The sequence below is a fragment of the Rhipicephalus microplus genome, unplaced genomic scaffold (assembly GCF_043290135.1).
Source record: "Rhipicephalus microplus isolate Deutch F79 unplaced genomic scaffold, USDA_Rmic scaffold_151, whole genome shotgun sequence".
Taxonomy (NCBI): domain Eukaryota; kingdom Metazoa; phylum Arthropoda; class Arachnida; order Ixodida; family Ixodidae; genus Rhipicephalus; species Rhipicephalus microplus.
In genome coordinates, this window is record NW_027464722.1 from 57,501 (window position 1) to 70,000 (window position 12,500).

General features: G+C 60.7%; 2 non-coding genes and 1 pseudogene across 2 annotated transcripts; all 3 read right to left on the reverse strand.

The window, feature by feature from the left end:
* LOC142791164 (large subunit ribosomal RNA) overlaps positions 1 to 132 on the reverse strand; it is a 5,789-nt pseudogene extending 5,657 nt beyond the window's left edge.
* Positions 133 to 1,286: 1,154 nt separating this feature from the next.
* On the reverse strand, positions 1,287 to 1,439 carry LOC142791194 (5.8S ribosomal RNA). The gene has a single exon (XR_012890057.1). It is a non-coding gene; the product is annotated as a 5.8S ribosomal RNA (ribosomal RNA).
* Positions 1,440 to 3,158: 1,719 nt separating this feature from the next.
* On the reverse strand, positions 3,159 to 4,973 carry LOC142791203 (small subunit ribosomal RNA). The gene has a single exon (XR_012890066.1). It is a non-coding gene; the product is annotated as a small subunit ribosomal RNA (ribosomal RNA).
* Between the last annotated feature and the right edge of the window lie 7,527 nt (positions 4,974 to 12,500).

A 12,500-nucleotide genomic window follows, 5' to 3' on the forward strand; every position in this document is an offset into this window, starting at 1 on the left:
AAGGACGGGGGATTCGGTGCTGGGCTCGGTCCCGTTTCGCTCGCAGCTACTCGGGGAATCCCTGTTGGTTTCTTTTCCTCCGCTTAGTGATATGCTTAAATTCAGCGGGTTGTCTCGCCTGATCTGAGGTCGACAGCGGATACATTCGCTTCCATCAACTTCCTGCACGACCGCGTGCGCTCGCCCTACCAAGTGCGCCCGCAACCCTGTACAGGGCCACTTCTTCACAAGGCTGGCAATCGGCTTCCCCGCTGCACGCGTGCGGCGCACAACCGGTGTGACGTGGAAGTGACGGGACACGTTCGTAAACCCATCGCGAACCGAGTACGACGCCCTACCAAGTGCGCCCGCAACCCTGTACAGGGTCACATCTTCACAAGGCTGGCAAGCGGCATTCCGCTGCGCGCGTGCGTCGTCCGAGCAGTTGCGTGATAAACGACCGTGTCGAAAGCCCAAACACCGCCGAGGCCAGTCGCCGCCGCCGCAAGGGCAGCCACGCAGCCTGGCGAGAGGCATCGTCTCGTGTAGCGTCGCCCCCGCCCCAACTGGAGTGGCCCAGTTTTTTGAACGGGACGGGAACTGCGAAGCACTTAGACCGACGGCGGACTACGACGAGAACGCCTTAAGCTTCGCCAACGTTTCGCCAACTCGTGCGGGAGACTTTTTCCGCTTCGCGGCAAGTCGTCGCGCCGTGCTCTCCGCATCAACCGCGTACGCAGCGAACCGCAAACGTCGGGCGCAGCCTCCTCACCTCCCTGCGCTTTGCGCGCGAACGTTCCCTGTTCGCGCGGCAAAGCCTGGAGGAGGCACGGCCCCGCAGCGTGTTCGAGCGCCCGGTCTACGGGACACCCTGCTTACTTCGAGGGCAACAAGCGCAACGCAAGGCTGCGATCTCGCGCACTTTGCGCACGGCTGGAGAAGCTTTGCTGGCCGGCTTTCGCTCCTCGTGTTTACCGTGCGTTAAAGTTGCGCGTCCGTGGCTCTCGCAGCTCTTGCGCGCCCGGTCGCAGAGAGGAGTACGCAACCTCGACCGCACTTTCCCTGCAGGCTTCCTTCCGACTCGAAGTCCTGCGGCGGTCTCAACGAGGTGCCACATCCTCAATGCAGTCGGTCGCCCCCGTTTCGGTTGGGCTCTGGCACGACGGTCGCCACCGTCTCGCCCTTGAGTGGCCGCTGTTGGCGCTCGCTGTGAGGTGTTCAGCGTGCTGTCCGTGTTGCCGACGCGGTCAAAACGAGTCGACGGCTCACGTTCCCTTGTGCGCCGAAGGCTCTCTTGATATGTGATCCGACCCTCAGACAGACGAAGCCAAGGGAAGACCCAAGGCCGCAATGTGCGTTCAAAGAATCAGTGCTCAGTGTGTCCTGCAATTCACACCAAGTCTCGCAGCTGGCTGCGTTCTTCATCGACCCGAGAACCGAGTGATCCACCGCTTAGAGTCGTGAAAAAGTGTTTGTTCAATTCCGTACAGTCAAAACCAAACGTTTCTGGCACTCGGCCAAACAGTGGCCAAGAAGGGCGCTTTTCAGCGCACGCTTGGACTCCAAAACTCTGCCGCGCCTTTTTCGGCTGCCGCAAATCGAGCAAACGGTGTGTTTCGGACGGCGTTTCGCTTCCGCTACTTGCGAGTGCTTTCGTGGTCCACCCCTCTATAAATACTCGGGAGGCGTCGAAGCCGGTTCTCCAAGCCGGACCCGTAGGTATCGTTGTGTGCTCGCTCTCATTGGCCCGCCTAACCAGAAAATGCCTGCGGTACACCCATTTGGATAAGAGTGCACGCAGATGCGGGCCTCGACGGCTACACATTTCCTCGGGCGGCCGCCTCCCGGCCTCCGTGGAGCGCGGGATGCACGGTCCCATCGACAAGCCTCTCCCGTTTTTACCGTGGCGTCGCGGTTCACCACGGCGGGCGGGTCGGTCTCCTCCGCATAAAAAGGGGGACCCCCGCTTTTTGTTCCACGAAATCGCACAAGCTTTTTTCGCATCCACGGTTTGCCACCGCACACCAAAATGCCGATCCGGCTGCCTACTTTAGCCAACAGGTGGAGCCAGGCGCGCCGTACTTGCGCGGCACTTCCCACGTCCACCGAAGTCGGTGCCAAGGACCACTTTCGGCGCCGGAGCCGCGTACGAGCCTACTCGAGGCGGAAGAACGAAGCCAGCAAGGGCCTGGCCGCAAGTGCGTTCAATTGTCGGGACGTCCAAGTCCCTCGTTCTTCCGTGCTTCCTCTTTCGGCAAGTCGTTGCGGCACCTTCCCAAAGCGCGCAGACCCGCTAATCGCGACGAGCGCGACGTGGCCGTGCCGCCTTTCCCTCGGCAGCAAGCAAAACGCCTGGCAACGTCGACGCTCCCCTAACCGCGATCTCGCACCGTGTTTCGTGTGGCGAATTCAAAAGCCGGCCGGCGCTGCTGCAACCATTACGGTCGGTACGCATACGCCGCGGAGGGCGGGACGGTCATCGGAGCGTGCGGTTCCTCCATCGAGTACTGCGCACCTCGGCCGTCGCATCGCCGTGCCATGACCGGCCGCGCGTCAACGCGAACCGGTGCCAGCGAGATCCCTCGCCTGCAAGAACCGACCGGCAGCCTCCGTCACCCGAGGACGCGGAGGCGCTTGCCGCGGACGGCGGGACGGTATGCACTGGTGCACAGCGGACCCGTCACATCGCCAGTTCCTTGACCGACCGCCGACGCTTGTGCCGTTCCTCTCGTACTTGGCAGTCGCCGCGCGATTGTCGGGTCTCGTTCTTGCACGCTCGAACGGTCGGGAGGGCACTCGGCTGGCGTTTCGGGAACGCGCAGCCTCGCCTTCTACCGACGTAACCACGACTCGCCGTTCGCGCTCCGCCGCTCCTGTTTACAGTACTAGGCGGTCCCGCAGCGGTCGGGTCGCGCATTTCGAGCGCTTCGAGCCACGGTGCAGTGGCGGGTCGAAAGCCGACCTATGAGTGCGTTGCGCCGTTTGTACCCGCGTCCGCCACCTGGCCGACCGTCCAAGGTCGCGGTGTTGGCGTCCGCTGGGCGCAACAATTTGTCACGGGGTGCCGCTCCACATTCAGGCAGCCCCGTGGGGAAAAGCCGACCCCGCGTCCAAACGGGGTCAGCGGCAGAAAGTGTCGGGCGCAGACGCAGCTGAGGCGCTCACCCTTCACAATCCGTTAATGATCCTTCCGCAGGTTCACCTACGGAAACCTTGTTACGACTTTTACTTCCTCTAAATGATCAAGTTTGGTCATCTTTCCAACAGACCGGCGCAACCGAAAGGCCGCGCCGGACATCGGTCCGAAGACCTCACTAAATCATTCAATCGGTAGTAGCGACGGGCGGTGTGTACAAAGGGCAGGGACGTAATCAACGCGAGCTTATGACTCGCGCTTACTGGGAATTCCTCGTTCAAGGGGAACAATTGCAAGCCCCTATCCCAATCACGAAAGAAGTTCCACGGGTTACCCAGTCTTTTCAGACAGGGATAAAGACACGCTGCTTCCTTCAGTGTAGCGCGCGTGCGGCCCCGGACATCTAAGGGCATCACAGACCTGTTATTGCTCTGTTTCGTGCGGCTAGGAGCCGCTTGTCCCTCTAAGAAGGTTGTAAGGTGCTGGGAACCCCGCACCTATTTAATAGGCTAGAGTCTCGTTCGTTATCGGAATTAACCAGACAAATCGCTCCACCAACTAAGAACGGCCATGCACCACCATCCACCGAATCAAGAAAGAGCTCTCAATCTGTCAATCCTCCCAGTGTCCGGGCCGGGTAAGTTTTCCCGTGTTGAGTCAAATTAAGCCGCAGGCTCCACTCCTGGTGGTGCCCTTCCGTCAATTCCTTTAAGTTTCAGCTTTGCAACCATACTTCCCCCGGAACCCAAATACTTTGGTTTCCCGGAAGCTGCCCGCCGAGTCATTTGAGTAACTCAGGCGGATCGCTGGTTGGCATCGTTTATGGTCAGAACTAGGGCGGTATCTGATCGCCTTCGAACCTCTGACTTTCGTTCTTGATCAATGAAAACATTCTTGGCAAATGCTTTCGCAGTAGTTCGTCTTGCGACGGTCCAAGAATTTCACCTCTAGCGCCGCAATACGAATGCCCCCGTCCGTCCCTCTTAATCATTACCTCGTATTCCAAAAACCAACAGAACAGAAACGAGGTCTTGTTCTATTATTCCATGCAAGTTTATTCAGGCGACTCGCCTGCGTTGAGCACTCTAATTTTTTCAAAGTAAAAGCACCGGCCATCTCGAGGCACACAATGAAGTGCACCAAGAAAGAACCGGCATGATGTTCAGTCCGAGCCGTCGCATCGGGTAGATGCACTACTCGTCTGGAACTGAGATCCAACTACGAGCTTTTTAACCGCAGCAGCTTTAGTATACGCTATTGGAGCTGGAATTACCGCGGCTGCTGGCACCAGACTTGCCCTCCAATTGATCCTCGTTAAAGGATTTAGAGTGTACTCATTTCAATTACGGGGCCTCAAAAGAGTCCCGTATTGTTATTTTTCGTCACTACCTCCCCGTGCCGGGAGTGGGTAATTTGCGCGCCTGCTGCCTTCCTTGGATGTGGTAGCCGTTTCTCAGGCTCCCTCTCCGGAATCGAACCCTGATTCTCCGTTACCCGTAACAACCATGGTAAGCAAGTAACCTACCATCGAAAGTTGATAAGGCAGACACTTGAAAGAAACGTCGCCGGCTCGTGGCCATGCGATCAGCACAAAGTTATCCAGAGTCACCACACAATACGGGCCGAAACCCGATCGATCTTGGTCTAATAAAAGCACCCGTTACCCAAAGGGCTCCAGGCTCACTGCATGTATTAGCTCTAGAATTGCCACAGTTATCCAAGTAGGAAGAAACGATCTAAGGAACCATAACTGATTTAATGAGCCATTCGCGGTTTCGCCTTATTTCGGCATGTACTTAGACATGCATGGCTTAATCTTTGAGACAAGCATATGATTACTGGCAGGATCAACCAGGTAATCGTTCGACTGCGCGTCCGTCCTCGCCCTCGGCGGGCCGGACGCAGTCTGTGTGCGGCGGAGGCCACCTTCAGGCGCCCCAACACGCTTATTTTGCACTCCGAGATGACGGCGTTCGAGCTCGCTACGGCACAACCTTCCCGAAAGACGAGTGGGAGCCGTGCGGCAAGAAGCACGTTCATGCTCGCTCTTTTTCGTTGCATCGACTCGGTCGCGCCGTGCGGGTTGCCCAAGCCCGCTGCACTGTCGGTGGACCGGCCGGAACTAGCAACGGAGCCGAGACTGCAAAGCCGCCAGACGACGGGTCACGCCCGCGTCTTCGGCGCTTTCGCATCTGAATCGCCCGAGGACGACACGGAACACACCTCGATATCGTGGTAAAACGGCACCGTCCGACAACCAGCCCCTAACGCATCAAGCGGATGAGGCTGCAGACGACTGCCGTGGATTCCCCTGGAGCAGACCCGAGGACACGCTTGACGAGGCCGAAGCCCGCCGCATATCAGACACCCGGTCGCTTTCGCGTACGCCGCTCACGAGAACCCCCACATAATAGCAGCGATAAGTACCCAGACCTCCTTGGGCCCTAATACGAGCGTACTCGAGAAAATTTCACCGCGGGTGTGCCCCGAAACGTGTGGCATGTTGAGCGTGCCACAAGTCTACGTCGCTCTCAAACCCGCCGAGGTCGTAGAATTTGCGACCCTACTCACGAAATTCCCACCGAGGATACGGCCGCAAACGTACCGCACCTTGGGTAGGCCACGAGTTTGTGCAACACTACGCTGACGGCACAGCACCGAGGTCGTGCGCGCACGCACGGGAAAATTCCGCCGCGGTTTCTGCCGAAAACGTGAGGCACCACGACTCTCCGCAAGTTCGCGTCGACTGCGAAAGACCGAAGTCGTGAACGACGTGTCCGCTACTCGCCGCCGACACGCTGGACACCAAACGTACAACGACTCGACGGCGTCGTAGAGGCCCACGACGCGGTTTTCCTTAACGACGTCTCGGCGTGGCACCGACAGGTTAGAACGGCCGACCAACGTTCCCTGTCCGCCGTTCGGCTCAGTCGAAGGGCTCGGCGACTTCGGCAACGCTGCGAAGCCGCACGGTGACGCACGCCATGTCCCCATTTTTTTTTTCTTTCTGCGTCTGCCGGGGTGCCCCTATAATAGCAGCGATAAGCACCCAGACCGCCGTGGGTCGCTCGCCCCGGCTGACGTGGTTTTTCGTACTCCTGCGGCGGTCGCCGTCAAGCACGTCCAAATACGCTACTTTCGTGGGCGCATTCACGCTCTTTCGCTTCGCCGGAGTGCCAGCACTCACTCTGCCAAAAACGGCGAACATCCGAGCGGCGGTTCCCACTTTTGCGTCGGCGTCGCAAACCCCGCCCCGGCAGACGAGGTTTGCCGTACTCGTGCGACGGTGGCCGGCGGGCACGTCGAAAGACGCCGATATCGTGCGCGAATTGGCGCACCTTGGCTTCACCGGAGTGCCGCCACTGACTCCTCCAAAAACGGCGAAGATCCGAGCGGCGCTTCCCACTTTCGCATCGGCGTCCCGAACTCCGCCCCGGCTGACGCGGTTTACCCTACTCGTGCGACGGTCGCCGGCGAGCACGTGGAAAGACGCCGATATCGTGCCCGAATCGGCTCCGTTCGGCTTCGCCGGAGTGCCAGCACTGGCTCGGCGAAAGACGACGAACATCCGAGCGACGGTTCTCACTATTGCGTACGCGTCGCAAACCCCGCCCCGGCAGACGCACTTTGCCGTACTCGTGCGACGGTCGCCGGCGAGCACGTAGAAAGACGCCGATATCGTGCCGGAATCGGCCCCGTTTGGCTTCGCCGGAGTGCCAGCACTCACTCGGCCACAAACGGCGAACATCCGAGCGGCGGTTCCCACTTAGCCGTCGGCGTCCCGAACTCCGCCCCGGCAGACGCGGTTGCCGAGCTCGTGCGACTAGCGACCGCGAAGCCGTCTCGCGACGCCGCTTTCGTGCGCGGCTCCCACTGCGACCTGGGTCACCCGAGGTCGACGAGCAAAAAAGAATGTCGAAAAAAAATTTTTTTTTTTTTTGCGTCTGCCGGGGTGCCCCTATAATAGCAGCGATAAGCACCCAGACCGCCATGGGTCGCTCGCCCCGGCTGACGTGGTTTTTCGTTTTCCTGCGGTGGTCGTCGTCAAGCACGTCCAAACACGCCACTTTCGTGGGCGCATTCGCGCTCTTTCGCTTCGCCGGAGTGCCAGCACTCACTCTGCCAAAAACGGCGAACATCCGAGCGGCGGTTCCCACTTTTGCGTCGGCGTCGCAAACCCCGCCCCGGCAGACGAGGTTTGCCGTACTCGTGCGACGGTGGCCGGCGGGCACGTCGAAAGACGCCGATATCGTGCGCGAATTGGCGCACCTTGGCTTCACCGGAGTGCCGCCACTGACTCCTCCAAAAACGGCGAAGATCCGAGCGGCGCTTCCCACTTTCGCATCGGCGTCCCGAACTCCGCCCCGGCTGACGCGGTTTACCGTACTCGTGCGACGGTCGCCGGCGAGCACGTGGAAAGACGCCGATATCGTGCCCGAATCGGCTCCGTTCGGCTTCGCCGGATTGCCAGCACTGGCTCGGCGAAAGACGACGAACATCCGAGCGACGGTTCTCACTATTGCGTACGCGTCGCAAACCCCGCCCCGGCAGACGCACTTTGCCGTACTCGTGCGACGGTCGCCGGCGAGCACGTAGAAAGACGCCGATATCGTGCCGGAATCGGCCCCGTTTGGCTTCGCCGGAGTGCCAGCACTCACTCGGCCACAAACGGCGAACATCCGAGCGGCGGTTCCCACTTAGCCGTCGGCGTCCCGAACTCCGCCCCGGCAGACGCGGTTGCCGAGCTCGTGCGACTAGCGACCGCGAAGCCGTCTCGCGACGCCGCTTTCGTGCGCGGCTCCCACTGCGACCTGGGTCACCCGAGGTCGACGAGCAAAAAAGAATGTCGAAAAAAATTTTTTTTTTTTTTTTTGCGTCTGCCGGGGTGCCCCTATAATAGCAGCGATAAGCACCCAGACCGCCATGGGTCGCTCGCCCCGGCTGACGTGGTTTTTCGTTTTCCTGCGGTGGTCGTCGTCAAGCACGTCCAAACACGCCACTTTCGTGGGCGCATTCGCGCTCTTTCGCTTCGCCGGAGTGCCAGCACTCACTCTGCCAAAAACGGCGAACATCCTAGTGGCGGTTCCCACTTTTGCGTCGGCGTCGCCAACCCCGCCCCGGCATACGCGGTTTGCCGTACTCGTGCGGCGGTGGCCGGCGGGCACGTCGAAAGACACCGATATCGTGCGCGAGTCGATGCTTCTTGGTCTCGCAGGAGGGCCGCCACTCACTCCTGCAAAAACGGCGAAGATCCGAGCGGCGCTTCCCACTTTTTCGTCGGCGTCGCAAACCTCGCCCCGGCAGACGCGCTTTGCCGTACTCGTGCGACGGTCGCCGGCGAGCACGTCGAAATACGCCGATATCGTGCCCGAATCGGCCCCGTTTCGCTTCGCCGGAGTGCCAGCACTCGCTCGGCCAAAGACGACGAACATCCGAGCGACGGTTCCCACTATTGCGTACGCGTCGCGAACCCCGCCCCGGCAGACGCGGTTTGCCGTACTCGTGCGGCGGTGGCCGGCGGGCACGTCGAAAGACGCCGATATCGTGCACGAATTGGCGCTCCTTGGCTTCACCGGAGTGCCAGCACTCACTCGGCCAAAAACGGCGAACATCCGAGCAGCGGTACCCACTTAGCCGTCGGCATCCCGAACTCCGCGCCGGCTGACGCGCTTGCCGAGCTCGTGCGACTAGCGACCGCGAACGCGTCTCGCGACGCCGCTTTCGTGCGCGGCTCCCATTGCGACCTGGGTTACCCGAGCTCGACCAGCAAAAAAGAAGGTCGAAAATTTTTTTTTTTTTTCTGCGTCTGCCGGGGTGCCCCTATAATAGCAGCGATAAGCACCCAGACCGCCGTGTGTCGCTCGCCCCGGCTGACGTGGTTTTTCGTACTCCTGCAGCGGTCGCCGTCACGCACGTCCAAATACGCCACTTTCGTGGGCGCATTCGCGCTCTTTCGCGTCGCCGGAGTGCCAGCACTCACTCTGCCAAAAACGGCCAACATCCGAGCGGCGGTTCCCACTTTTGCGTCGGCGTCGTAAACCCCGCCCCGGCAGACGCGGTTTGCCCTACTCGTGCGACGGTCGCCGGCGAGCGCGTCGAAAGACGCCGATATCGTGCGCTAATTGGCGCTCCTTGGCTTCTCCGGAGTGCCGCCACTCACTCCTCCAAAAACGGCGAAGATCCGAGCGGCGTTCTCCACTTTCGCATCGGCGTCCCGAACTCCGCCCGGGCTGACGCGGTTTACCGTACTCGTGCGACGGTCGCCGGCGGGCACGTCGAAAGACGCCGATATCGTGCCGTAATCGGCCCCGTTTGGCTTCGCCCGAGTGCCAGCACTCACTCGGCCAAAAACGGCGAACATCCGAGCAGCGTTTCCCACTTTCGCATCGGCGTCCCGAAGCCCGCCCCGGCAGACGCGGTTTGCCCTACTCGAGCGACGGTCGCCGGCGATCACGTCGAAAGGCGCCGAATTCGTGCACGAATCGATGCTTCTTGGTCTCGCAGGAGGGCCGCCACTCACTCCTGCAAAAACGGCGAAGATCCGAGTTGCGCTTCCCACTTTTTCGTCGGCGTCCCGAACTACGCCCCGGCTGACGCGGTTTACCGTACTCGTGCGACGGTCGCCGGCGGGCACTTCAAAATACGCCGATTTCGTGGGCGCATTCACGCTGTTTCGCTTCCCCGGAGTGCCAACACTCACTCTGCCGAAAGCGGCGATCATCCGAGCGGCGGTTCCCACTTTTGCGTCGGCTTCGCAAACGGCGCCCCGGCAGACGCGCTCGTGCGACGTACTCGTGCGACGGTCGCCGGCGAGCACGTCGAAAGACGCCGATATCGTGCTCGAATCGACCCCGTTTCGCTTCGCCGGAGTGCTGCCAGTCACGGCGCAGAAAACGGCGAACAAGTGTTTTTTTTTTTTTTTTCCTAGAATTTGTGTTATAGAAGGCACATTTGATATCGGACGATAATTTTCAACTTTATCACGCGCACCGATTTTCGTGTAGAGGTTTGCAAGTTTATGGGAATTTCTCCACTTGGAATAATGCGATTTAGTAGTACTACGAGAACTTCATGGATGTACTCAAGGGTACGGGGCAAGTCAGTTACGTCAACACCTGCAGATTTTTTACACTTCAAACTGAAAATTGTTGGTTGTGAGTCCTCGTGTGATATTAAAGGCCGATTCGCTAACACATAGAACAAAGAAAGAAAGGAAGAAAAAACGCCCGCGCTCGCTCAAGAAACCTGGGTTCGCAACAAGTGGCAACAACAAGCAACCGAGCGAGTGCGCCAAAACCCGTGGCGGCCGAACAAACGCGAAGTCCCAACCGCGTCAGCCGGGGCGGCACGGGACAGGAAAAATCACTTCAGCCGGGGCGGCGGGGCACCGAATAAACCTCGTCACCTCGTCGCAGGATAAAAGAGGAAACAAAAAGTCTAAACAGCGTCTGCTGGAGCGAATGCGTAATAAAACAACAACAACAACAAAAAAAAAAACACCCGCGCTCAAGAAGTCTGCAATCACCACAAAAGGCGACTGTGACCGAGCAGCGTCAGCCGGGGCCGTGCGGAAACGGAAAAACCGCGACTACCGGGGCGTCGAGGCACCGAAAAATCCACTTCAGCCGCGGCGAAAAAAAAAAACAAAAAGAAAGACGGAGGGGGGGGGGGGGAACCACGTCTGCCGGGGCGAAGGAAAAAAAAAAACGCGTCTGCCGGGGCGAGCCCGGGTGCGGCACCACCGGGAAAACTGTGGCAAACAGACATGGCGATCGAGTGAGTGGGCCGCCAGCCAGGCTCAGCCAAAAAGTGCAAAGTCCGAACTGCGTCAGCCGGGGCGGCAAAAACCACGTCAGCCGGGGCGGCGCAAAAAACCGCGTCTGCCGGGGCGGCACGAAACCGCGTCAGCCGGGGCGGCGCGAAAACTGCGTCAGCCGGGGCGAAAGAAAAAAAAAAAAAAACGCGTCTGCCGGGGCGAGCCCGGGTGCGGCACCACCGGGAAAACTGTGGCAAACAGACATGGCGATCGAGTGAGTGGGCCGCCAGCCAGGCACAGCCGAAAAGTGCAAAGTCCGAACCGTGTCAGCCGGGGCGGCAAAAAACCGCGTCAGCCGGGGCGGCGCAAAAAACCGCGTCTGCCGGGGCGGCACGAAACCGCGTCAGCCGGGGCGGCGCGAAAACTGCGTCAGCCGGGGCGAGCCCGGGTGCGGCACCACCGGGAAAACTGTGGCAAACAGACATGGCGATCGAGTGAGTGGGCCGCCAGCCAGGCTCAGCCAAAAAGTGCCAAGTCCGAACTGCGTCAGCCGGGGCGGCAAAAAACCGCGTCAGCCGGGGCGGCGCAAAAAACCGCGTCTGCCGGGGCGGCGCGAAAACCGCGTCTGCCGGGGCGGCGCGAAAACTGCGTCAGCCGGGGCGAAAGAAAAAAAAAACGCGTCTGCCGGGGCGAGCCCGGGTGCGGCACCACCGGGAAAACTGTGGCAAACAGACATGGCGATCGAGTGAGTGGGCCGCCAGCAAGGCTCAGCCAAAAAGTGCTAAGTCCGAACTGCGTCAGCTGGGGCGGCAAAAAACCGCGTCTGCCGGGGCGGCACGAAACCGCGTCAGCCGGGGCGGCGCGAAAACCGCGTCTGCCGGGGCGGCACGAAACCGCGTCAGCCGGGGCGGCGCGAAAACTGCGTCAGCCGGGGCGAGCCCGGGTGCGGCACCACCGGGAAAACTGTGGCAAACAGACATGGCGATCGAGTGAGTGGGCCGCCAGCCAGGCACAGCCGAAAAGTGCTAAGTCCGAACTGCGTCAGCCGGGGCGGCAAAAACCGCGTCAGCCGGGGCGGCGCGAAAACCGCGTCTGCCGGGGCGGCACGAAACCGCGTCAGCCGGGGCGGCGCGAAAACTGCGTCAGCCGGGGCGAGCCCGGGTGCGGCACCACCGGGAAAACTGTGGCTAACAGACATGGCGATCGAGTGAGTGGGCCACCAGCCAGGCTCAGCCAAAAAGTGCTAAGTCCGAACTGCGTCAGCCGGGGCGGCAAAAACCGCGTCAGCCGGGGCGGCGCAAAAAACCGCGTCTGCCGGGGCGGCACGAAACCGCGTCAGCCGGGGCGGCGCGAAAACTGCGTCAGCCGGGGCGAAAGAAAAAAAAAAAAACGCGTCTGCCGGGGCGAGCCCGGGTGCGGCACCACCGGGAAAACTGTGGCAAACAGACATGGCGATCGAGTGAGTGGGCCGCCAGCCAGGCACAGCCGAAAAGTGCCAAGTCCGAACTGCGTCAGCCGGGGCGGCAAAAAACCGCGTCAGCCGGGGCGGCGCAAAAAACCGCGTCTGCCGGGGCGGCACGAAACCGCGTCAGCCGGGGCGGCGCGAAAACTGCGTCAGCCGGGGCGAGC